This window comes from Xiphophorus couchianus, chromosome 23, assembly GCF_001444195.1.
Source record: "Xiphophorus couchianus chromosome 23, X_couchianus-1.0, whole genome shotgun sequence".
Lineage (NCBI taxonomy): Eukaryota > Metazoa > Chordata > Actinopteri > Cyprinodontiformes > Poeciliidae > Xiphophorus > Xiphophorus couchianus.
This window is the reverse complement of record NC_040250.1, coordinates 3,186,719-3,213,989: the sequence shown is the minus strand read 5'-3', so window position 1 is coordinate 3,213,989 and position 27,271 is coordinate 3,186,719. Positions and strand designations below refer to the sequence as shown.

Genomic DNA, 27,271 nt, shown 5'->3' with positions numbered 1-27,271 from the left:
GAACCTTTGTGTTAACTCTCATCAGGACATGTCAATTAAATCCAATAACACATTTCTGGATTTCCTTCTTTAACCTCAGGAATATTGCCAAAATTGGAAATATCCTGTCCAAGAGTGATGCTGAAAAACTAGTCCATGCATTTGTAACTTCAAGGCTGAACTACTGTAGTTCTTTACTATTAGGAAGCAGTTAAAAGTCTTCAGCTGATCCAAAATGCAGTTCTGATGAAAATTAAAAACAGAGATCATATTTCTCCTATTACAGCATCCCTTCATTGGCACTCTTTAAATCTAGAACGCTAACACGTAAAACCCTTAATGATCAATCCATCAGAGATCTGATTGTTCCAGATGTTCCTAACAGAGCATTTCATTCTCAGACTGCAGGTTTATTAGTGGTAGAATAGGCGGCAGATCTTTTAGCTATCAGGGTTCTCTCCTTTGGAACCAGTTTCCAGTTTTAGTCTGTGAGGAAGACAACCTTTCTATTTTTAAGTCTGAGTTTAAAACTAGTTTCTACTTGATATGGTATTTAAACTTGATATGGTATTTAACTTATACTCCTCCTAAATATGAATGCCTATGATTAGCACTTTAGGGTTAGTGGAATTAGCTTATTAGTTAGAGGTGCCCATCACTGGTCTCTCCTAGAGAAAACCAAAGACTAACTGCATCTGTTCTCTTTTATCATAGACTTGAAACCGGCTCAGAGATTATCTGCTTAACAATGTTTCTCTCCTAGATAAGGCAAATAAAGGAGCTTCTACTAATAATAACTTTTTCCTTCAATATAGGAAGTAATCCATTGGTGCTATATAAATGAAAAGAACTAAAATTATATCTGAGTGAACACTTCAGCTCATTTAAACAGACTCTAAATAAAATATAACTGTACAAAGCTACCAATGGTCAGCAGTAAAAACAATGTGATCTTTGTATAGTGCGTCTTCTGTCTGCTTTACTTCAAAAATGAAAACCATGCATTAAATTAATTATATGTTGCTCATATGGAATCATTAGCTTTCATTACTTGGCTGACTTTTTTACCAACAGGGATATTGTTGGTAAAAAACAACAACAACAAAAAGTTTAATCCATTTCTAAAAGAACAAAAAGTTTAAGCCAGTCTTAAAAAAAAACTTAACCATCATAATCACTTTTATATCACTTTTAGTTAATAAAAAGAGGAATTGTGCTGAAAATAGAAACTCTCAACTGAGAGCAAACATAAGCAAACACACCAATCACAGGATTAAATTGAATCTGCACTTTGACTTGGAAGACAGAACGAGGAGCACCTTTTAAAGCAGGACACATATTGTATCCTTCAGTTAAAGATATGCTACCTATCGTGTAGAAGACGAACTACAAACCCAACAAACTTTCTTAACAATTTTATTTTTCCTCTGCACTTTGCTTCATCTCACTCTCCTGCTTGTGTTTTTATTTCCCTCCGCGGTGCTGATTGGCCCGTCTTCAGTCATTGGGGCACTCCAGAGATACAGATTAGCTGGCACTTGTTTGGACGAACACGAGAAGCAGCATATGTCTCTCAAGTAATGTGTACCCAAACATGCAATTTACAAATAATTAACGTGGTGTTAATTAGTCACATTAATTCATAGCACTTTGTTGGGATTGTTTCCCCCCGTCGGTACCCAGGACTCCTGCCAGCAGCGTCACTCAGCGAGACAGCGAGAGGGTTTTTTCCACTCCAAAGCCAGAGCGGGGCGTCAGAAAACATAAGGGTTTGTAGCTGACATAATACACTGGCAAACACACCAATACTTACCCACCCTACCAACAGGTGAGTGCATACAGTACATTCACAGTGTATAGTAAGATGTATTTTAAATTCACATAACACTGTGTAGTGTTCAAAATATCATTCTTGACACAAAGTTTCACAAAATGCTTCCTCAACCTGGATATTGCCAGGAGATGTTGTAGAAGCTATGTTTTTAAAAATGGTTTTAATCAATAATTTATAACAACTGCATAAAATCTAAACAAGATTTGATTTTTCAACTACAGTTAAAAAAACACCAGCAAGCAATTTTGCCCTGACTTTTAGATTGTGGTTTTAAGGGGGAAAAAACATCTAGTCACACATTTCTAGTTTCTTGTAACTTTTCAGAGCACAACAACTTTAAAGACATCAACATTCTTCCTAACTTACTTTATAAATTACATACGAAAGGTAAAATTAGGCGACGTGTTATTTTGGTTTAGGTGAGTTCATTGTTTTTAAACTTGCTACATGTTACATTCAGTGCATTTTGCACTATTAACAATCATTATTGACAGAAAGTTTTAACAAACTGTTGGAAACATTGTTTATCAAGTCAAACTTTATTAAATGTATATCCTATGTGATAACAAGAATATTTCAGGTGTTATTCAATGAAAAATTATGCCTATCAATCTTGTACCTATGTATGACTGTGTGGACATGTGAGCTCGACTGGGTAAATGTGGCTCTAGATTTAAGACCTTTGAGTGGTCAGAGTGATGAGAAAAGTGATTTATAAATTCAGCCTTTTTACAATATTACAATGGACATACATTTTTTTCACTATAGTTATTAATCAATCAATATTTATTCACTATTGAATAGCTAAACAACAGAAACACATAAAACAATTTACACACTACTAAGTAAACTGAAAATTCCAATTGGCAAATAAACATATATTACACTTGAGTAATAGCTAATTTTTACTCCAGATCTTATATGAAATATAATTGTATCACTATAACCTTAGGACATTTAGGCACATCTAATTGCATTTGTCAATAAAGAAGTTGGAGATGCTTGTTAACAGGTGGGTTGCAATTAAAATAAACATAAGAGTCCAAAAAAAGATACATTTGGATGCAGAGGATCAGTGCGACAGAATATGTTGTGAATTTACTAAATCTATTATCCACACTGTCAACCTCACATACATACAGCACATCCATAAACACAGTAATGATCTACCAAGGGACACCAGACAAAGCTTGGTATAATATGCACACCCACATGTATAGACAGAAATAAATACATGTAAACATACAGCGATGTTCAAAAATAAGTTAACAATAGGCTCATTTTGTACACAGTGCCACTTAGAAGTTTAAATACAGATATTTTTACATAAACGTCCAAATAATTTTAGCCAGTTAATTATGCGTTTGAACCATTTATCCTCCAAGGTGGAATGACGATACAAGAAAGTTACTTAAATGTCATTATGGTTCCCTTAGCAAGTTGTAGATAAGTCTATTTTCTTGGCATTGACTCAAATGTTAAGGAGCCATTTCAGAAGCTTACCAAACCAAAGCTGTGTAACAAAATAATACATCATTAAAAGCCTCAAATGATCTTGACATTTTTGGTAATGATGATAATATTAAAAAAATAAATGAATAAGAAGCATGTTGAGTAAAATCTTCTGTATGTAGTTGTGCACACAAATTTAAACATGGACTGTAAATACAAAACTACAAAATTAAAACAGAACAATACAAACTGCTTGTCAACTCAAATATAAATGTGCCTTTTTATGGCTATATTCTTTATATTTAACACCAGAAAGGCTTCACTAATAGTATTTCACTCTATAGAGGAAGGTGTCTGTATGACAAGAAAGGTAAATACTGCAGTCTTCTGTTAAAGCAGCCCCAGAATATCACAGTGAATGAACTGCATAGTCTCAAACAGGCTGAAACTCCAGTGGGCTGGGTCAGTAAAGGCAAAAAATGAAAGACAGGGAAACTGTAACAAATAATGTAAACAGAGCAGAAGAGACTTCTTCCTCTAAAATACAATATTTTCAATTAAAAAAACATACAGAACCTTGTGTTGGCATTAATCAGACCTGATATTAGTTTAGTTTCACATAAAATTAATATTTTTTGTTTTGAAAATTCAATGTTTAACTCAGAGCATTACAACCTGTCTGTGCTGTCCTGCCAGTGTTTCCAACTTGTATTTGTTAGACAACGATGTAGTAACTTATATTATGAAGCAAAATTAAGAAGCGCGTGTGTGTAGGGGGATGTGCACGCGAGTGTGTTTGGTGGGGGGACATGAAAGTCAGGAGCACTCAGTGGGTGATTATGCAGCGAATGCAATTCTCTGCACTGCAGAAAGGGGAAAAATGGGATGAAAATGAGAAAAGGGGGAGCCAGGAGCGATGGGGATGATCCATAATATTTGCAATCTGCATATATTCATCAGATAAAAACCTGATTGCTTTAGCTGAGCCTAATGACTCAGAGCAAGGCACTTTTTAGTCTAGAAGGTCTGGAGTTCAATTCAAGTAACTAATTCATGCCAGCTAATTGGACAAATTATATTTTTAATATTCAGTCAAGCTCATTGCTATAAATCATACTGACTGACTGACTTAATTATGAATTAATATAATATAAACTGAAACTGGATTTGTTGGTATAAAGTACTTTTGAATTTGGATTTAAGCTCCATATGTTATTTCTATCAGTCAGATTTTACTTTGGGACACACTGTGATATTGTAGATGTTCCTGGATGGTTTTAGGACTGGTGCTCATGCTAGTTGACCATTTCATATTTGGGCAAATCACTGAACCAGTTCCCCGATTCTTGTTGCCTTCTTTGAAAGCAAGAAAGCAAGATCACTTGTTATCCTCAACATGTTTGCTTGTTTTTGTCTGGGAATGAAGGTATTTTTCTTTGCATGTATAGAGTACAGAGTGCCACTCTCCCACCTGTTGCTGCACACTGAGACTCAGCTGCCAGAGAGAAGCTTTAAAGCTGCAGTTGAAAGTTGAACGTCTGTTAAGCAGCCAAGAGCAAACTCACTCCTTGAGTAGATTGCCAAATAATTAGGAGCCTTAATACGCTTGTTTTAGTCATGGTTACCTCATGAATAGCAAGATGGCAACAAGTTAGTGTAGTAGTATTGTTCTTAATAAAAAAACATACTACTATAGCACGTTTATGCTATAATTTTGCTTTTACTTATGCATTAGCATCAAAATAACAACAAACAGATGCTATACATATTACAATAATTGTAATATCTGATATGGAACTATTGTCAACCTTATGTGTATTTCTGTATGAATATTTTTGATACATTGGTATTTTTGCCACAGTGCTAAAGCCAGCTAGTGTTTATGTTCTTAAAGGAAATTACAATGACTTAAAGTTAGAGCAAAAACTGGCACACTGTGGTGAAAAGGGAAGAATTTAAACTATTGACTACACTGTAGTATTTGGTATATCTTCCTAACAGTCTTTTGAGACATTTTACTTTCCATTGATTCCAATCCCAAGACTTTGAACTTCCTCACAGGGAATTCAAATCCCAAGTGGTAAGAATCCCGATTCAGACATAACGTCCCACGAGTAAAGGCTTCAAATCCTACAGTTATTGAAAGTCTTCCTTTAACCACAGAAATTCACAACCTTATAACATAAAGAATGTGTAAAGTTAGAAGAATTACAAAAGACAAAAAACATAGAACCTTAATCAAAGGTGCATGTATGCTAATATTCTCATGTTTTTAAAACCTTTTTCAGCTGTTGCCTTGCAGGAAGGCAGTCCTGGTTTCAGTCGACACCTGGTGTCTTTCTACATGGCGTTTGCATATTTTCCTGGCTGGCTGGATAAACCATTGCTTGCTTAGACTCACATAATGTGCTGTACTTCAATCCACTGAGCTAAAAAATACAATTTAAAAACTGATTATTCCCTCTCAGTGTATTCCATTGTTGATGACTAGTGGGGAGGAACATGCAACGATTAAAATCAGGATGACATATTGATCTGTGGGCTTAATCAATGGTTGATGAGAACCTAAAATGCTTGGCCAATGCACATGTCTTCATCGACTCATATCTTTATCTAAATACCCGTCAGAAGCTGCCATTCCTGAGTCGACTGTGTGGAGAATCGGATCATTGGCAAACTGATAAAGTCAGCACAAGTTAACTCACTGTCAAGGATTTGACAAACACTACTGTCGCATAGTACTTCACATGGAACATGAGCAGATATGTTCACAGTAGAGAAGGAAACAGAATATATTAACAGAACAATACGACAAAACTGAAACAAAGTATTTATTTGTTTACTGCATACCGGCAATTTCTGAAAAACTAAAAACTAGAATTGTTTCGCTCATAATCAATATATATATTTGTCATATATATACAGATGAACTGTGTGATATTTCTTTGCATTCTCCTTTGAGAACACAAAGGGGAGCATGTAGGATATGGAATATATCACGACATGGAGGAGTTCGTACAACCCTGAAAAGGTGCTTTTTAAGAAAACTAATCTATTTTAAATAAACACTTCTCAATAGTGAACATGCTGTAATTGTAGCTTCAACTCAACTTATGAGGTAACTTTGCAAATACGGATGTGAATTAAGTCCAAACTTTTTCAAGTGCCATTAGAGGGAAAAACTTTTTCCTAATAAGGCAAAGATACAGGATACAGAACCAAACCCAGTATGAGCTTAAATGTTGGCAGAAATACAAAATAATCCACATAGTTATTATAGAGTCTAATATAATCTAGAGTGGGTTAAACCAGGCATTCTGAATTTTAGGAGAAATTGACACGTGCGCTCAAAGACCTGTGCACATTAGTGCCCACACACTGAACACTCACCAGAATGTGGGAATCACTGCCCAGAACATGAAATATTCATCAGTCATAAAACTTTAATTCAATCTCTCTCTCTGTCATTTTAGAAGCTGCTGTATTTTACTTTGTGAGGTAAACAAAAAAAAATATAAAACTACAGATTTCATTAAAACATATTGTCCACATGCACACACCAAACCACATCATTATGACACTGCCATATGTGAGATAAAGGAAACTGGTGTTCCTGATTACACGTTAAAAAGAAAAGGAGCTGTGATGTCTGTAACATGATACTGTGAGACTGAAATTAAGTGTCTAAAGTTGACCTCATTCAAACTATGGTGCTTAAATACATACAGAAGAACAGCAACAGTGAAATTATCATTCATTTTTAGCTTTCAGACAGTCAAAAACACACAAAAATCATCTGATATTTTTCTCTAAATATAGTTTTTACTGTTATTTTTGCTTTTATCAGGATCCAATAAAACTTAAAATGAATCTTAACTGTGACACACAATTGTTCCATAAAATTCTGCAGGCAAGTGTTTCTAGCTGAGTATTTGGTTGGTAACTTGAGGAGTTGTTGTGTTATTAATTAAAAAGAGCACTACTACAATAACTTTGACAAACAATATTGCTGATTTTCATATTCAGTTAACTTGTTTTGCTTTAAATATTTTTAAAAAAATGTTTTTTTATTATCCATAAAATAACCCTTTCATGCATAGTGGTCACTACAGTGGACAGCTATCTGAAAGCCATTTTCTTGTGCTTCCTGTGGATTTTTATGTTATAAATGCACACAGAACACTGAAGTGGACACTAATGCATCATAAAATATACCATCAACTACTGGTCATCAGCTGCAAATGCAATAAATTATTTTTGTTAAATACAATATGGCCGACAGACAAAAAGCATGAGAACCGACCCGGTCCCTCCTTCTACTGTAGACGACTCTTGCAAGTAAAAAAAATATTGTGACATCAGATAACCCCTAAGGAACAATACTACTGATGTATTTTTCAAATAACAACTTTGTATTTGGACAAAATTACAATTGATCACATAAAAAAAAATAAAATAAAAAATTATTTTTACAAAAAAAATGTCCTACCTTTTTTTATGCCATAAGAAATTATTTTTTAAAAATGGAAAAAAAAATCTGACACAAAGGATCATAATTCATGCATGAAAGGGATAAATCATACCTCAAGTTCTGCAGTGCAACTTTCTATCACAAACACCCAAAAAATGTTTGGGATTAAATGAAGCAAAGCTGCACATTACAAAATGTGGAAAAGTGATTATTAGTAGTTCTGTTTGTTAAACTCTTGAAGTGAAGCATAAGGTTTGATTCCTAAACATAAAACAGTAACAGTTCCTACTGTAAAGCCAACAATCCTGCTAATGATTTCTTCACCCTCTTCAAGCTGCTGTTGCAAACAGAGCTGGACTGGGAGATTCTGACGCTTTTTGCCTGATTAAGATTTGCAGAAATTTGCAAAACTATGGGAGTATTTCCCTCAATATGAAGGCATTTTTTAAAAAATGTTTGCTGATTTAGAACAAGTGTAGAAAGCTAAATTTTCATTGATAGTAAATACGGAGGGGAAAAAATCATTAATTTGGCAAGACAGAGATGGAAACTCTTGTTTGCTCCTCCTTGCTCATGGAAAACAGGTACTGTTCTAAAGAAAATAAACCCCGTAAATTTATTTCATTTTTAACCATTTTGCTTTTGCTGATATAAAAAAATCTATCTGAAGCATGTTTCACTGAAAACTGGTGTGTTCCTTTAACAATCTCTTAACACATAACAACATGAGTTTATGAAAACAAGTATTTTCTGCTGTCAGTAAAAACATTATCATCTCCATTTTAGTGTTACCAAACACATATTTTTAAATGAATGACAGAAAATACTAACAATTAACGCCTGCATCTATAAATGCCATCTATAGAGAACATGTAGAGCTGATACTTCTACAGCTGACAGATGAAAGATCCTTGCAGATATTAATTTGTGTTGGTGATATCAATAGAAAATGTCACATACTATATATATTCATTGCCACTGTTTTATCAAAGATTTCATTTAGTTTACTTTGAACTAAACTTTTGAAATATGATGGAAAAAAGATAAAATGCAAATTAAAGAAAGTTTCATTAGTGCTCAATAAATAACAATCAAAAAGTTAATAAATGTCAGCAATTTAAATAGATTTTTACCATGAAAATGTCAACCTATTGAAAAGTATCTCTAGATGAGCTACTAGTGCATGCATTCAGAATTTAGTTAGACAGTGAGCGAGAGCCTGCTGAGATGTTCCAGGTTGCTTCAGCTTTCACCCATCCATGTGGTTTTGTCTGATTCTCATCTTCCTCTTTACAACACTCTGTAGATTCTATAGGTCAAGAGAGACAGCTAAGAGAGACAGCTGACCAACAATGACGCTATGGTTATTAAATCAGATACTACTTTTTGCAGCGTGGGCAGGTGGTAAGTCCTCCTGAAAAGCTAGCGACGTTAATTCACATCTTTTTCAACCACACTTTTTCCTTCCACTGAACGTTCTGTGAATATGCTTTGATACAGCCCTCCACAAAAAGCCTCCTTCTTTAGCAATGTACTTTGGTGGTTTACTCTCCTTGTAAAGGGAGTCAATGACTGTCGCAATAGGCAATTATTCAATTAATTGCATGATAAATTATATTTCCAATCTGATTATTAATATTTTTTGAAGGGCAATTTAGTTTACAGAGGCATCAGTAAACTATCTTATGGTTTCGTTTGTGTTTGGTAATTTCATTTTAAACATTGTTTTTAATTTGTCATGTTTTATTCTGGTTATTTAAAATATCTTCCACTTTCAGTGATGAGTTCTTTACAAGATTAAAGTTTTTTTGGTCTTTGCTAAGAAGACTTTGCATTATTATGCCATTATTAACATAGTAATTGAAAATGGTCTCAGAACAACAATATTATCATTTATCGCAATATTTACTGAAGCAATTTCTCATCCAGCAAATTTATTATTGTGACAGACCTAGTATAACGTCTGTCTGCATTATTTGTTCTTATGTTGTAATATTATAATTAAAAACTCAATTTTGTGTTTAATTAGCTTTAGACTATGAAAATTAGAATAAACATTTGAATTACAATGCTGTGTATGTAATGAATCTACATAATATATGGATTTATTTGTTTTGCAAAACATTCAATGACATAATAAAACAATAAAACTATAGCAATAAGACGCCGTCAGAAACACCCATTGGAATCAAAATAAAGATACTCTTCTGCTTTTTCTTCTCTCGACATCCACCGAATATTTTTGGCAAAATGAAGTTCTGTCATTTTAGCTTTCCACTTTAAGGGGAAAGGAGGTGATAAGGAAAAAGTGTGTAACAACAGAGAAAGAGAATCCTCCACAGTCAACCTCATCCAACCTCAGGCCACGCATGGATGGTGACTGTTTGGGTAACGAAGTGAGCAGGAGGAGAGGGTGGAGGGGCGGACAAAAATCGGAAGTGTTCGGGATGGAGGGGTGTATGTCTCCCCTCTCACCCCCCCTGAGGGCAACCCTCTTCACCTCCATCCATAATTCAGCAGACCTCCCTCCCCCCAGCTGTGCAGACCCCCAGGGTAAAGCTCCACCAGGAGAACAACACGCACAGGAGGAAGACACAAAGACACCCCACCACCAGCGAAACTACCAAATACAGCAGGACAAATAGAGAGGAACATGCCAGAAGTCAGAGGTAAATCACATAAAGCTTTCCGTAAAACCACCATGAACACCATGAATGACAGTCAGACACCAAACAATCACAGACTCCACTGATACAGTGAATTAACAGCTAACACATACAGAGGTTCACACACTGCCCTGGTTTGACTCAGACTCCCAGTGAGCCTAAATCAATGGTAATGAGTGTCGTTTTGCGCTGCTTGGCCTCTGATAACTAAACTCTGATCTGACGCAACGGTACCGGCTCGGCTCACAAGTTACCTCTGAAAGGGATAAAGACGTTTTTACAGATCCATGTCAGAGTAGAGCTTTAAGAGATTTCCAACAGAAATTTCAGATGATATTCTGAACTACATCGTTTAATAACCACCACAGAAAACTGCACAAATGTATCAAAAACCTTAAAACATTCAAATGACAGAAATTTGCTAAATATATTTTACTTTTGAAAAATTACATGTGGTTAAGATGTCATTTATATAACTAAAACACAAATTGAAACAGTTTATTGAAAAGTTTCGGCAGAAGAGAAAAGAGCAGAAGATGATATAAGAAAGAACTCAAGACAATGGACAATCTACTGAGCTATTGGCAAAGAGAAATGTTTTTATGTTTCGTCTCTCTGTGTCAACTAACAGAAGACTAAGTGTCATCCTATTGATTAAAGGGGTGGTTTAACATATTACAAGCAGAAGTACCAGCAATTGTGAATCTTTTATTTAGTTAGAAACTATGAAAAAGATTTAGGGCTACAGAAGATTAAATAAAAAATTATAATTCTGACTCTTGAGAATTCTGACTTTAACTTCAGAGTTCTGAAAAAAAAGATGGACATGTTTACCTGGAAAATGATTGCCCCCAGGTGCCCACCTGCATGAAAGTTAGAACTGTGAGATTAAAGTCCTTTTTCCTTTCTCTAATCCTCTTAGAGTAAAGAAAAAGGAAACAATACCCCTCCTAATGAGTGCGCTCAGATTAAATGTTACATTTTTATAACTGTAGAAGTACTTGAAGTGCCATTGCTACTTCAATAATTTTATTTTCAGTCTTCTACACATTGTAACCAGGTGTGCGAATATATATAATTACATGCAAAGAGTCCAAAAACATTCAGACAGCAAAAATAAATTAAAATAAATTATAAATCGTCCTCCAAGACTTCTTTATTTCAGTTTAACAAGTTGAAACTCAAACTGGCATCTTTTAACAGATGAGTAATGCTACTGATGCAGCTTTATTTTAAGGAGCTTTATTTATATTAGGAGTGTTCACAAGCACTGCAATGAAAAATTGAAGATTTCTCTATAAATTACAAAAGAACTACATTAACATGTTTGGTTTACATACAGTTATGAGGTGCTGTATGTTTAGCTGCGGGTCATTTTAACACTGTGATGTATGAAACTGGGACTCAGCCCCCCCACCACTTGAGATGCAACAAGTGAACATTTTGCACTTATTGCTGAGGCGCAGCCACCTGAGCTGCTGCCACAATGGAGTTCATTGTTATGAGATGTTCAGTTCATTTGAGATGCTTGTTATAAATACAGAACACTAGAAAGAAACCTTTTGTCACTGACTCTTAAATATATGCTCACTAAAGAATGAGCTACAAAGCTCAAAAAAGTTATATTCCCTGTCATTTTGAGCTTGTGAATTTCTTTTACATTGCTGCCATTATGTCTGAGGGTGTGTGTGGGTGTGTGTGTGTGTGTTTGTGGGGAAAGAAGATTTATTGAAGGATGAAGGAGTGCCACATTAACATTTAATAGCTTAAGTAAAGTGGTGCAGGTCTTTCATAGACTATGGAGACTGATGGGTCTCCAGCACACTGTATTATAAATAAATATGGATTACTCCATGTGTCAATAACGAAGCTCAGGGAACGTCAACATGCACATTTGAGCACAGTCTGAAAGTGTGTGTTTTTGTACACACGCCACCACTTTTTCCTCTGCCTTTGAGTCTGACGCCAACGTCATCTCTTCCTACAACCATCTGTGTGTTGGGACTTTCTCAGAAACATATGTTAGAGCTTGTTTGCATGTTTTGTTTCATCATGACATTACCCTTGCTTTCACTATGCATATGCATATGACTGCATCCTGTTGTGTATGTCTGTATGTGTGGGTGGCGTCGATATACTCAGTGTATAGAAGCTCAACACACAAAAATGTGCAACTCTATTTATTATTGATGTAACTTCTCCTCCATTCTCTCGCAGAGCTCATCTTTCTGGGCTTTCTGAAATGTTTCACTGTTAAAAGCTCGAGTTGCATTTCACTCTTCATTTTTTCATGAGCAACATGTTTTCTATCAAGACTTGGAACATTCACAAATTTCTTTTTCGCAAAACAAATCACAGAGGTGTACAGTAAGAGACCTCGTGGGAGACTTTCCAGTACGAGTAACTAAGAAATCAAATTTCATGTTTATTTAATGAATTACAAAAGTGGGGGTTTATACAGATTTAGAAACTAAATACGAGCAATAGCTAGTAATGTAAATTTGCATTTTAGAAGATGTGTTAACCAAGTGAAGATCCAATTACCGTACTCATTTTAAACTTGTTTGCAGGATTTTGATTATTCAGCTAAATAGGATTATTCTTTTAAACTTTTTTCCAAACATTTGGTCAAACTACATATTTTACTATCTAAGGAACAAGCACAAGGAAAGAAGATGAGAAGAAATGTAGCTGAACATGAAAAAGAAAGTTTAAAAAATTTTGAGAAAAAAAAAATCAAGCCCTTCAGAGTCAAGAATTTTTTTGTTATTTTTATTTCAGAGTAAACCAATAATCCAAACTTATAATCAAATTGGAACATTTTCTATCATTTTCATACTTTTTTCATAAAAGGTTAAACATATTTATTTTATATTATTAAAATGACAAAGATTCAAACTAAAACAATGCAAGTTTTTCGCCTCCTATTAAACCATGAACTTCTCATATTTTGTCTCATTACAATCACAAATGTCAGTATTTTATTACTGGAATTTTGTGTGAAAGCCCAACACTGTAATATAATATAATTAGGTAAAATGAAAAGAACACAGTTTTCAACAAATAAAAATAGGGTATCATGCGTAATGCCACGGATCACACACATCTTTTTTCATATTAAAAATATGAAAAACGATCAAGCAAAGGGCGAGAGTGAAAAACAGGAAAATAAAAAATAACAGAGAGAACAAAGAGACATGAAGATAAAGAAAAGGAGAAACTTTGAAAAGAAGGCAGGATGGAAGAGGGGAGCTGCCTGCGGTATGTATTGTTTCTCCGACTGGAAAGGAAAGCTGGTTTTGTTTTGCTCTGGGGCACACAATGTGTTGAGAAACAGGAAGCCAGGAGACCTGCCCATCCTCATGGACAGCTGGTGCCCTCCGATAGCAGGTCCCCTTTTCCTGTTAGCCACAGTACATACAATGGTTCCCACCCTAATTCAGGCCACCTGGAAAGCAGCACAAGCGGCGGCTCTCTGCAGCCTCTTTTCAGACATGCTTTCAATTAATTGGACAGCAACTGAACATGTCTGGTTTGTGTCTGAATTGTGCCCCTAGAGCATTTCTGAACAATTTACACTGACAACTGTCTAATCTGCTGCAGTCACATTAAGAAGCAGACATGCAGTGCGGTGGCGTGCAAAAGTGGCAGACATTTAAAAACTATAGTTCAACAAGAGAAAATAATGCTCTCATTCATTTGTGCTGAATAATTAGTCGAAAGATGATGCTTCACTATTACTAAGAAATTTAAATTTCCAGATTTTAGTTTAAACAAAACAGATCATTTGAAGTCAGATTTCCAAGTGGAAAAGTTGGATTTTCTCACCATCCCAGACCTCAAAATCCAAAATGGCCACCTTGATATAAAACTTTACAATAGCTGCTTTGTAAACAGTTTATTTCCTTGTAATAACTGAGTAATTCACTTTCTCATACTGTAACATATTCATTAAATGAGGTGTGATAAAGATTTAATGACATACAGATCATCTGAAGGAGGGATAATAATAATAATTACATTTTATAACAACATTTTGTGGTATTCATTTTTAATTTGTTTAGTTATTTATTTCAAACATAATATCAGTATAAAATAACAAGCATAAACAAGGAATGTAAAAGACACATTTTTGTACTAAAATAATCTTAACATGCTTGAAAAGGAGTAGGAAGAAGAAAAAAAAACATATGAAATCTTATCCATAAACTCACATTATGTTTTCAGGTAGACCCTCAATATTATATCAAAAAGAAAAATCTTGGCATTTTAAATGAAAAGCATTTAAAATCTATCTCAGTCTTATCGGCATTACATCTTTCTGTACATACAGTCAAAGCCTCACAAAAATAAGTACTGCTCTTTAAACAGAGTTTGTACCTTTTAAAATAAATGACAATTCTTATCATGATTTTTTTCATTATAATGTTAAAGGGAAGGTTTGGACAGATTGCAGTGTTTTGGATATCACAGATTATGATCTTTTAAAAGCCTGATTCGCCGACTGATTTTGGCTGATACATATTTCTTTTTACCTGAAAAGTTGCTAAATATAGTGATAAAGTTGCTAAGTTCGAACAGTGGGGTGACTGCTGTTGACTGAGCATGTGCAGATGTGACCTGCTGGACGGGTCTGTCAGTTAGCCCTCTCAGAGAGCAAACAGAACAGTGGCAGATCTTCAGACGCTTGCAAAGGTAAATAAGTATAGGTAACTCCCAAAATGGGTCCTGAATTATCAGAGTACTCTAAATAAAGGGTATAAATACCTATCCAAAAATCAAAACTGCAGAATAGCAGTTTAATATGGAAACTATCTTATAGTTTTGTGTGCAGGGCAGCCTTATTGGATTTTCAGGTATGTAATAAGCATAAATTCCCCACTTGGTATTCAGACTTGAAAGGACCACCTCTGAAAATGTCCCAAATTTAAACCTATGCATTCCAATGTGGAGTAAAAATGAAATGCACAATAAAACAGCATCTCTTAACCAATCAACCGCTGATAGAATATGTATTTTTTTCCCTTGTTGTGACAGAAGACAATAAGCAGCTTAGTACCATTGTTTTCAATGTCTTTCAGAAGAATAGCACATCTTATAAAAGGTTTAAACTTTTTCAGTTGCCTTTTGTGCTTCAGATTTTATAATAACCTAAATGTTTGGATCTCATCCATGAAGACAAACAAACAAGCTTTAGAAGGCATATAAATATGATCATGGTTGCAACAATCCATTTTAATGCCTCTGTTGTGAAATGGAAAATGCATGAGAACTGATTTGACCAAATCTTTAGGACTAACGAGAAGGTTATATTTTAATGCAAATCCTGAAGCTTAAACTTCTCTCTGGTGGATGATCCTTAAATAAAACAAAAACACAGAAGGTCTGATTTTAACGGAAAAGTTGGGAGTTCAAGTGCAAAAAAAAACATAAATAGTCTATCAGAGGAGAAGATGGACCCATTAAAGGAGAAAGAGAGATCTGTTGGGATGCAGTGAGTGTTTGAGTGTTTCTCTCAGTGTAAAAACAAGCTGATACTATCAGAATACTGATTCACAAAACAACTCTGCAGGGGGGAATAACTTTCAACTGCATATTTTCAGCTAATTTGATTCAAAAATAAACAATCTAACTAGAGCTCATCCAACATTAGGCATGTTTTTTTTTACAGAGGAAAATATTAATACAGCATGCCAGTTGAACGCCACAATAGAAATGTTCAAATACATTTTCATTCAGATCTTTTCTCTGCTCTCTGATTGGAATCGCTGCACTCAGTGAGGCAACATCCATCTCTCTTGAACGCAGAAAAAAAAACTATCCTTTCTTTTTTTAGATTGTAAAAAATAATTTCATTCTCATTTTAAAGCCACTAAACTAAGGCTTGAAGAGCTGATAGAGAGCATTGGCATCTTCTCTTTGGATGTGAAACGCCTATGAGAGCTGCATGCATCTTGTTCTCCCTACAGTAGAGGGCAGAAGGGCTTTCTGAAGAAGTCACGACAAGCAGGACTTGTGAGGAATGAGCCTGCGAGCCTGCACAAGCAAGAGGTAACGCTCTGAGAGGGATGAGATGAAAAAGTAACAGCTTTTATTTTAGGGTGCAAACACAGACAACTTTTAATACCACTAAATTTTATATCTTACATCTCAGATCTGTCAAATTAAAGCCAAAACTTACTGAGTTTGGAAACATTTAGCTGATAGGAGAATTTTTAGTCAACCCCTCTAAGGCATTTTCAGTATACTTCCTTATCAGACAAAATGGCAGGAAATATAATATCCTTTAAGAGTAACATTTTGATTTTTATTTAATTTGCACCCTCATCCTGGCTTCTAACCTCTAAGACTTAAAAAATTAACTAACGCAACCTTTTAACTTTTTTCACATCAAGATTTTTGATGTTGTTCTCTGAATAAAATGACATTTGATAAACATTGTTTACATTAGTTCAATATTATCATCTTTTAAACTTCTTTAAATCCTGGCTATGTGTTTGAAGCTTAAATAAACTGCAAACATTTTTTCTTTCTGCTAGAAAGTTCTTATCCAAACATTTCTTTCCTTTAGTTACTCATTCTACGTTTTCTGACAGCCTCACTGTCATTCAATCCTCTCACTATTTGTATCTCTGCTTTCAATAACTTTTTTCACTGCAGCCAAAGACATAGAAGCATTCTAGGTAGGAAGACAGCTGTCAGTGATATCATTAAAATAGGACGAGCCTGGTTTACAATAGATGGCAGTGTTGAACTATTCTGAAGCAGACTACACAGCAAAGCGTTAAGGCTGGATATTTATGTTGGAATGTATGATTTTTCTCTCTCCTCTGCAGCTCTTTCTCTCCATCTTCTCTTTCTTTGTGGCCAATCCAGGTTCCCAGTCTGGGCTCGACTGTCAATCAGTAGCAGCCTACACCTCGGTGCTGCAGCTGAGCCAGGGCCGCATCATCCCACCTGTCAATCACGGCTCTACACCTTCAATCCTTTCCATCTCTCTAAAGCAGAGTCGAACACCGCCACCCGCTCCCCCTTCTCTCCTCCTTCCTTTCAAAACAACCGCCACCACAGAAGCACCAAGATACCATTAACTCACAAACCAATACTTACACGCATTCAATAAGACATGCAAATATTTGTTGTTGCTAAAGCTTAAAAACAGACATGAAAATAGATAAAAGGTATGCAGGACTTCATACACAGCCACATTCAAATTACTGCATGGACTGAACGCTGTCATAATACATAATCAATATGCATAAAGTACCTGAAAACATCATTCTAATACCATGCAGTGCAAAAATATAGTGCTTAATAGTGAAGTGAGGGTTTCTACAAACATCGTTCTAACTTAAGCTGGCCATTAATATTTTCATATGACAATCTACAGGAAAATAACTGGTTATTGTGCCCTCTGGAAGCTGCAAAAGACTTTCTTACAAAGCATTGCAGAAAAAATATTCTTTATTTGTATTTTTGATTCCAAAATATTAATAAAATGTTAATTTTTTTAATACATTTTTAGACTTTTTCATATAAATATGTTGTTAATATGTAGTTTACATTAACAAAGTGACACTGAATTTTCAAAAATTTGATTTTTATTTAAATATGAAATTTAACATCCGTTAAGGCTGCTACTTGCTGCAGCACAAAACTGTCCTCATTAAAACAATGAAAATTAACAAAATTCATAATATTGTGAATTATTGTGTAAATATAATGAGATGTTCAACCTTTTGGTCATCAATGTCTAAGGGATTATTCAAACACAAAAATATTGACAGATGACAGAAATGAGGCTTTTCAGCTCCTTTAAGTGCAGTTTGATGAGAAATGTTGTGTCCTACTTTCAGGTAAAAGTTACTTTGACAAAAACCATCATCACTAGTCACATCATTCATGTCACCAAAACACACATGACAAAGCCCACATTGTTAATGTGGACTTCAAATATCCCCTGGTTAAAATACCATAGAGAATCCCCAAATGTCTATTTACAAGCTTCAAAGGACCAAAAGTGTCCTGGACTACGCAGTAACTCAGGGCAACAAAGGATCAGTCTATTGAGAAAAAAATCAGAATCAAATCCTAGGACCTTCCTGCTGGGAATCCTTTCTGTTTAGAGCTTGTACTTTCTGCATGTGCATGCATTGGTTCTCTCTGGGTACTCCAGCTTCCTGACCCAGTCAAAAAACACAACTGTTCCTTGTCCTGTGTATGAGTGTGTGTTTATATGGTTGTTTTCCTTGTGTGTCTGTGTTTCCCTGTGATGGACCCCGCCTCTCACCAAATGACCACTGGACCCACAATCATGCAAGGATAAACAAGTAGAGAAAACAACACACACACACACAGAGCAACTCATCTGTATAAATGTGTATACTCTAAAACATTTCACTATATGACAATCGTTAAATTCTTGCTACTGATATTGCTACATTTTATTATTATTATATAAACCATCTACTGTAATGCACTTTACAACAAAGTTCTAGAATATTCTATGGCAAGGCTGTCGAAAGTGCAGCCTGGGAGCCACATTGTTTGATGCAGATGGTCAAATATTTTAGGACAACATTTTGCCATCAAATTAATATCCAATTAAAATCAGGAAGTATGTTCTTTAATTAAACTATGCTGAACAAGATGTAATGATCTTTGTCCTTACTAAACATTTGCAATTAATTTACTTTTGCATATTTTTAATCTTTTAGATAAATTTTTTTGACTAAAATATAAGTTTTGGTAAACATCACAGAAAGTTTAGACACCTGTGGTCTACTGCATGTTTAATGCATATTCCAATGAATCTGTTTTTCAACTATGCTCCTCAAGACACACTGCCTGGATGTTTCAGATGTTTCCTTGGTCTAACACACTTTATTCAGATAAATGCAGTTGAGCAGAGCTTGTTAATCAGCTACTAACTGAAATCAGGTGTGCTGAAGCAGGAAACATCTAAAACATGCAGGGCAGTGTACCTGAGGGACCAGGGCTGGGAAGCACTGAGATAAATACATTTCTACATATTAAAAAGTTAAAAACCACATCAAATGCATGTGTTTTGAATATCAGATCTGTTCAACATTTCTACATAAAGTAATCATGAGCACTCTAATCCATACATTACTACTTCACTTTTCCTATCATTAATATTGCAGAACTTCATCATTATCCTTTATCACTTGATGGCTCTAATCTTGTGTGGTGGTAGAGACGGGAGTGAAGACAGAAGTTTGTTCACTTCTTATTTCTGCTTTTAAACTATATCAACTGTTTTTATGAATAAGCTGGATTTGTTATTTCTACAGAAAATGTAAATGCTTCAGAAACTCGCTGTAATTCTTGCTAGGAAGAGATAAAAAATTCAATTTTGTAAAAAAATATATGTGTTTAATTGCAATATAAATAGCAGATATTAAATCTAGGCTACATGCAGATTTTAGAGTGTTTATAAAAATGCTAAATATTCAACATATTTAGCTAACTATAATCATCAAGTGATAATAAAAATATGGCAGAACTCACTGGTTCTGCTTATTGATCAAAATGTTCTATTCTTAGTAAAAGCCATTGTTTTGTTCGACTTCAAGGCAGAGGTGCTTTGGCTCATTCCTTCTCATGTAATAAAGTGGGTCCCTTGTCTTTTCTGCCTCCTCATTATGTCCTTATGCCTGCTAAAAGACAATTAGCTGTGGTCATTTCATCGCTGCAATAATTGTGACCCGCAATGCCAGGATAACAAGATGAATTGCGAATGCGTTGAGAACAATTTTTTTTTTTGCAGTTTGCCCTCAACCAGCCCACGAAACATGCAAAGTTTTCTCCTTCTTGTTTGAACTTCTTCTAAAATGAGCCTTGCTCTTTGATTGCATCATAGAGCGCAGCTTTCATCAGATGCCTCATAGACTGCAAAGCGAGGCAAGATACCCAGCCGAGTTTTCAGACCGCTGTGAATTAGGACATAATTAGACTGAGTTTTATACATAAAAAAAGTACAAAACAATAGCCGGCACTAATTGATGTATGACTATAGACATTTTGATGAAAACATGTCGCCAATGAGAACACATTAAAATAAATCAATCACACTATCTTGAAAATACACATCTTTATTAGCTTCTATTTGAAATGAAACTATTAAAGATTATGTCATATGAGAGGCAGAAAAGTCTCGGAGCTCATATTTAGTGCTCAGATCTTAGAAAGGAGGAGGTGAGGCAACAAACAATACAATCCCTCCGGATAAGCATCTTATGTTCTCTTCTGTTGTAATTGTGGCTCATATATGAAGATTACACTTAGCAGGCACTGGTGATCTGGCAAAATCACATTTTTATTAGTGGCACAAGGTGGAAGTGATTAAAGAGCCTCGTGTTCGGGTGCTTAAGAATCTCAGACTCATATACGTCATTTCACAAACAAATAAAATGCTGTTCATGCTGCTTCAGGTAGTTTTTGGACAGTATTAAGAGTATGTATAGTATTTAAGTGCAAATTTTTACATAAGATATATACATTTTAAATATTTAAGAACTGAATAGATTATTTTATCCTATACCCAATTACTACTCAATAGGAATGAGGACTAAAGTTGGAAGAGTTGTACTTGAATCAGTTAAGATTTGACTTGGAGTCGACTGAATGTTTGAGACTTGACAGATTTGAGCCATTAGAATATCACTTCCAGTTTTTCAAAATAAAATCCCTTCTCGCTATATTTTTGCTTCTTAGCTTTTTCTCATGGCTCACACTTTATTTTTTAACTCATAGCTACATTTTGAACATGTTCATTAATTAGACTCCAGGACAAACATTTTAAATGCAGATTTAAATATTGGTTTTCTAATATATTTTTTTCAAGTCCTCCGTCTTAGATTAAGATGGAGGACTTAATCTCCGTCTAAGTCCTCCGTCTTAGATTAAGTAGAAAAAAGAACACAAGTCCAGTTTTATGCAATATAGTATAAAGAAGCAGACAATTTGAGAATGGGATTAAGTAGACATTAACTTTGTAATTACAAAAATGTTACTTCTTAAAAATAAAAGCATTTCTGTTTTGAATAAATTAGAAAATTTACATCTACTCTCTTCTCGATTTTATTTGACCATTAATGCATATTTATATTTTTAGTGACGTAAATATTCCTTATTAAATTATTTCCAGTCTTTTTACATTGTACCAAATATTCAGGAAAAGATAAATGGAAGACAATGAATGGATGTAAGCAAATGTTGAAAATGTATTGATATCATATGATATCAAAAATAGTTAATTATTGGCTGATTATGACATTGCTCTTTATATAACATAAAAAGTGTTAACATTTGTTAATGAAATGAAAGAGCATCAATACTTAGTTCAGCATCAAAAACAAATTTCATTGTCATGCTTTTGTGCATCCATCCATCCAATGCCGTTTATCCTTGCAGGGTCACAAGGGAACCTGCTGCCAATGCACATCTTAATTAGTTCTGTGAAACCAGGTTTATTGGTGCTAGAATCACATCACATTTCCAAATCTGGCAAAAATGTTTTGAAAGACTGATCCGTTTTGCATGTTTGCAAACTAATTTCTGACTATTTTTTTTTTTGTCCAGCAAAAATGATTAAACCAAAAGCATCTCAGAAATTCAATATTGTCAGTAATTGTTGGCCCCCAAAGCCAGAAGGATACAATGCAATACCAGAGGTGTCTATAAAAACTTTCTGGAGATCCCACATATACTACTGACCCTCAAAGTGACATATTTACCTGACAATAAAAGATATTCTACTTTGGGCGTTAAAAAAATATTCTTTTCTCAACCAAACATTCTGAGCCGACTTCAAAATGAAAGTATAAAAAAGGTACACTGAGTGCTCATGAAGAAAACTTCCAGTAGTTACAGCGGTTATTTTCAATATGAGCTATTTCCTTTGAGAAGCCCCATTTAACAGCAGCTGGAGACGAGTTACGAAACATCGGTCCTCGCAATAAAGAAACAGATTAGGTAAATTAGCTTTTCTAATTTTTCCTACACTGAACGTTATGAAATTAGAGCACCTCAGACTGGAGTAAAAGAAATGTTTCTTTGTAATTATCATGTAAGCCACTCAAACAAATATGATTCAATTCCAACAAGGATTGGAATTTTTATTTTTAAGCCTTTATCCATCACACAATGTGAGGAATTATAAATGTACCGGGTTAGAAATAATAATCAAATGTGAAAATTAAAACTAACAAAAACACTAATAAATATGCTAAAATGAAACTATATAATAAATTCTAACTAAAACATTTTCTCTTGATACATTTACATTTCAAAGATATATTTAATTTTTTAGCACAAACACTATAAACCTGACAAAGAGGAGCTAAAATAATCTTCGGCATAATCAGTTTTAATCTCTTGATTTTACACCTGCGGGTTTATATTTAGAATCCATACAGCTGTTCCACTGCAGTAAGTCACAAGCTTTTGTTTTGCAGCATGGCTGCTTCTGAGCCACCACTAAGCACTTCCCACACTGGTCAGTATTGTTCTGACCTGCATGACAGTAACTACAAGTATTAAGCGCTTTACACAGCTGGAAGCTATAGGATTAATTCAGCATGAGGTCGCTGGCTGGCACATTTACATGTTTTTCTTTTTGCAACGAGAGAGCAACTGAGCTTAAGTGTGGAGACTAAACGCAGAAGAAGGAGCTTAAACACATGTATATGAGCTGTAGGGTAGGGTCATAAATCGATTTGATAAATTAATCAAATTTTCTTTCATCAATTAGATTTTTTATTTTTAAGCCATATCTACGGTGGCCGACAGGTGCAAATGCGCAGCAAAAGAGAAAACATGCAAACAAACAAAAAACACGCGCATAAATTAAATGCGGCAAGCAAAAAGCGAATAAAATGCAGCAAACAAAAAGAGAGACGCAAACAAAAAAGAAGACACCCCCGAATGAAATGCAGCAAACAAAAAGTGAGACGCAAACAAAAAAGAAGACACCCCCGAATGAAATGCAGCAAACAAAAAGTGTTGAAAACGGAAGTGCTCCAGACCACTAGGGGGAGTCAAAGAAAATAGTATTAATTTCTATGGGACCAGATGCAAGATTCAGAGAAAGAAATTTGAAAGAAAGTAAAGGTACGTATAACTATATTTCTTTTCAGAAATATAGTTATACGTACTATATAACTATATTTAGTACGTATAAATACTATACGTACTTATATTATAAAAAGATACGCCGTCTTTTATAATATTATAGAATAACAGAATAATTTATGGGTAGCGTGATAGACTTTGTGTCAGTCATACCGTTCTGGGCTCGGTCTCGATTTTCTTTGACTCCCCCTAGTGGTCTGGAGCACTTCCGTTTTCAACACTTTTTGTTTGCTGCATTTCATTCGGGGGTGTTTTCTTTTTTGTTTGCTGCATTTCATTCGGGGGTGTTTTCTTTTTTGTTTGCTGCATTTTGTTCGCTTTTTGCTTGCCGCATTTAATTTGTGCGCGTGTTTTTTTTTTTGTTTGCATGTTTTCTCTTTTGCTGCGCATTTGCACCTGTCGGCCACCGTACATATCACCCAGCCCTACTGAGCTGCAAATTGGAAAATATTACAAAACAGAGAGTGATGGGGAAAAAAACAGACTTCTCTATTTTTGCAAAGTAAGCTTTAAATAATAAAAAAGTGCTGACTTTTAAAAGAAACAGAATTTTTTACATTTTATTTTATAGTACTTATTTAATTTGGTGTTTTAGTTCTGCAGTTAGTAAACAGTTTGAGCTATAAGAACCATAAAAATCGTCAAAAAGTAATGACCTTATGAGTATTGTAATAATATATTTAGTTTTTCTCTCTTGATTTTGTAGATCATGTGCTCATCCATTTGGTCCAGAGATGTCTCTAGGTTTATTTGTTAAGTTCTGTTGGAACTCCTTAAATTTGGTGGAAAGCTGTTAAGTGAACAAAAGAAGAAAATCTTACATTTTTTTATTCATTGCTGCGATATCTTTTGGGATGAAACGTTTCCGTTCATCGGAACAAACGTGTCTCTTTTTCCGGGTTGCCACGGAGAATTTGGGCTGGAAGAGAGCAGTCTAAGAAAATTTGGAACTTCATTTCAACAATTTTCTTTATGGTTTTTGAAACCAGGCTGTGTACAAATCAGCAAAATATATGGGTTTTCTTAGAGATATCTGACTCAGGACAAATGTGGATTAATTTAAAACAGGCGAAGACCAATCACATTCAAGAGGCAATAAGAAATCAGGAAACAATATTAGATGTAGTTGGTGAATGCACATGCTAAACTCCAGATTAATCTCCTTTTTCCTAATGTGCCCCTAATTCCCCCAGACTAAAACTGTGTTTTAAAGATTTAAAGCAGAGCTATCCAAAATGTGACCGGGGGCCATTGGTGGCCCTTCCAGTGTTTTGGTGATTTACTAGCACACATGGTTGAAGCAGCTCGACACTTTCTGAAACATTTTTGAGGGTCACATTTTCCATTGAAAATCTACACAAAAACATGAGATACATCACAAACAATTTCTTTTTTATTAAACATTTTGTTTGTTTACATTCTAATTTCATACTAAACAGGGCCAACAAACCTTCAAAGGCTTTTACTCACACATGAAATGAAACTTGGCTGAACAGGTCAATAACAATGTAATGTTTTCAAAGGTATGCATTTTAATCAACATTAGTCCCTTAGTTTCTTTTCTCAATGTATTGATTGGTTGACAGGCGGTGCTTTCATGGTCTTGAACCTTAATCCGGAAACTTAACCAGTAATCCTTTACAGGGTGCCAGGTTTAGTTGTTATTTTTTGGGGGAGGGGGGAGTTATTATGCTACACAGGATTTTCTGCTCTTGTGCAGGTAATGTTTAAATGTAAAAATGTATTATGGGGATAGAATGGAATAACATCCAAAGAATAGCAACAAGCCAATCAAGACATTTTATGTAAACCCCCCAAAAATATTGAGTTGTTCCCATTCATTAAGTTAGATACCATAAGAAACTATTAGCTGTTGAAAAGTCTTGAATTATTTTGGTGTGTTTATTGTCATTTTAATTAGTTGAATATCTGACAGGATGTTGTTTTCTGAAAGCTACAAAGTTTTTCTCCTTGAAGAGTCGAGCTGTTCACAGCTGTGATTGCAACCAGAGACTGAATCTCCAATCAGCCGACGTTAAACACTAAAGTTGGTCATAAGGACATCCCTTTAACTGTTATTTATTAATAATTATCATATGCAGTAGTTGGTTATGCACAGTCTTGGACAACAACACTTCCCAATTTTTTGCCTTTCTTCGACAAACTAGTAAAATTGGAATGCATTTTAAGGTGAAGGTGTTTGTGTGAACGTGTGCAACTTAGCACACCTGAATGTGAATCGACAAAAGCTCGCAACTGATGGTGAGTCATCATCGCCATGGTGTTAAGCCTCCTGTTCCCGGGGGAACAGGGTTACCATCTCTACACCGGTGGGGATTTTTATTTTTACATTTGAAAAGCAAAGCTGAGCCCAGCTACCAACACTCCTCCACTGCATGTATCTCTGCTCTCGCTTCCTCCTCCTCCTCCACCGGTGAGCTGCGACACACAATAACACACGCAAACGCAGCCGACGCCACTCACACATCTGGTTTTTTCAGTGCACCACGTCCTTATCTATGTCTGTGTGATTTTCAATATGTTTCAGAACAAAACATGCAAATGAGATGGAGGGAACAAAATCACAAACTCAGTCAGAGCATCTGCTTTGGAGTTTATATGACAAAATGTATAACATAAAGTTCTGATGTTTCTTGAGTTCAAAACTGAGTTCAGAAACTGAAGCATAACAAACTTTTAAGATCTAAAATGAATGAGTCTATAAATCCTCAAGGTGGGAAAGAAAAGCAACATCCAGCATACACTGAACAGGCTGAGAATTATGACTACCAACAGAAAACGTAAATATCCCTGATTATCTTTTCATGTTGGTGGGACAAATAACACAGTAAAAGAAAATGTTTTCCTCAAAGTTGCTGTGTTAGAACCCAGAAAAATGGGTAAACATGACTGCCTAGTGGTTTATTACATACATATTTACAGATCAGTCAGTGCTGACCCATGTATACTGCCAAAAATACCAACAATGCATCATAACCAGAACATGGAGCATCATAACAAGGTGTCCTGATCTGATGAATCATGTGTTCTTAGACATCTTATGGACGCCCAGGTGCATCTTTGTCTGTCAGAAGGGAAACACATGGAACCAAGATGAACTATGGGGAAAAAGAAAATCAACCAGGCAGAGTCAGTGTGTTTTGGGCAATGTTCTGCTGGGAAACTTTGACTCCTGCCATCTATGTAGCCTGTACCACAGCAAGATTGTTTTATACAAACTAATATATCAATATATTATGCCAAGTTTGGTATAATATATGTATTAATATACCAAAACATGCATAACATGCATATATATAAATATATTGTTTTCCCATATATATAGGAAAACAATATATATTTCTTATGAAATATATATATATAGATATATCTATATATAGAGAGATATATCTATATATATATAGATATATCTCTCTATATATAGATATATAGATAGATAGATATCTATACAGTATATATATATATATATATATGTTTGTTTCCCCAAACATCAAAAGCTTTTTCCAATTAAAATATAGATGTTTTTTAAATGTAATCAATCTTCTAAAGTTAAAACAGCATCTACATGAAAAAAGTAATTTGTGAAAGTAAAACCCATATATTAGACATATGATGAAACTTTTAGAAATAGGTTGCCAGTAGTTGGGTGTGACATTGCATCAATGCTCAAACACATGCAGAGTGAAAGCTAGA

General features: G+C 34.8%; 1 protein-coding gene across 4 annotated transcripts in view; it reads right to left on the bottom strand.

Moving 5' to 3' along the window:
* Nucleotides 1–27,271, bottom strand: part of ldb2a (LIM domain binding 2a) — a 97,509-nt gene that overhangs the window by 46,995 nt on the left and 23,243 nt on the right. The window lies entirely within an intron of this gene.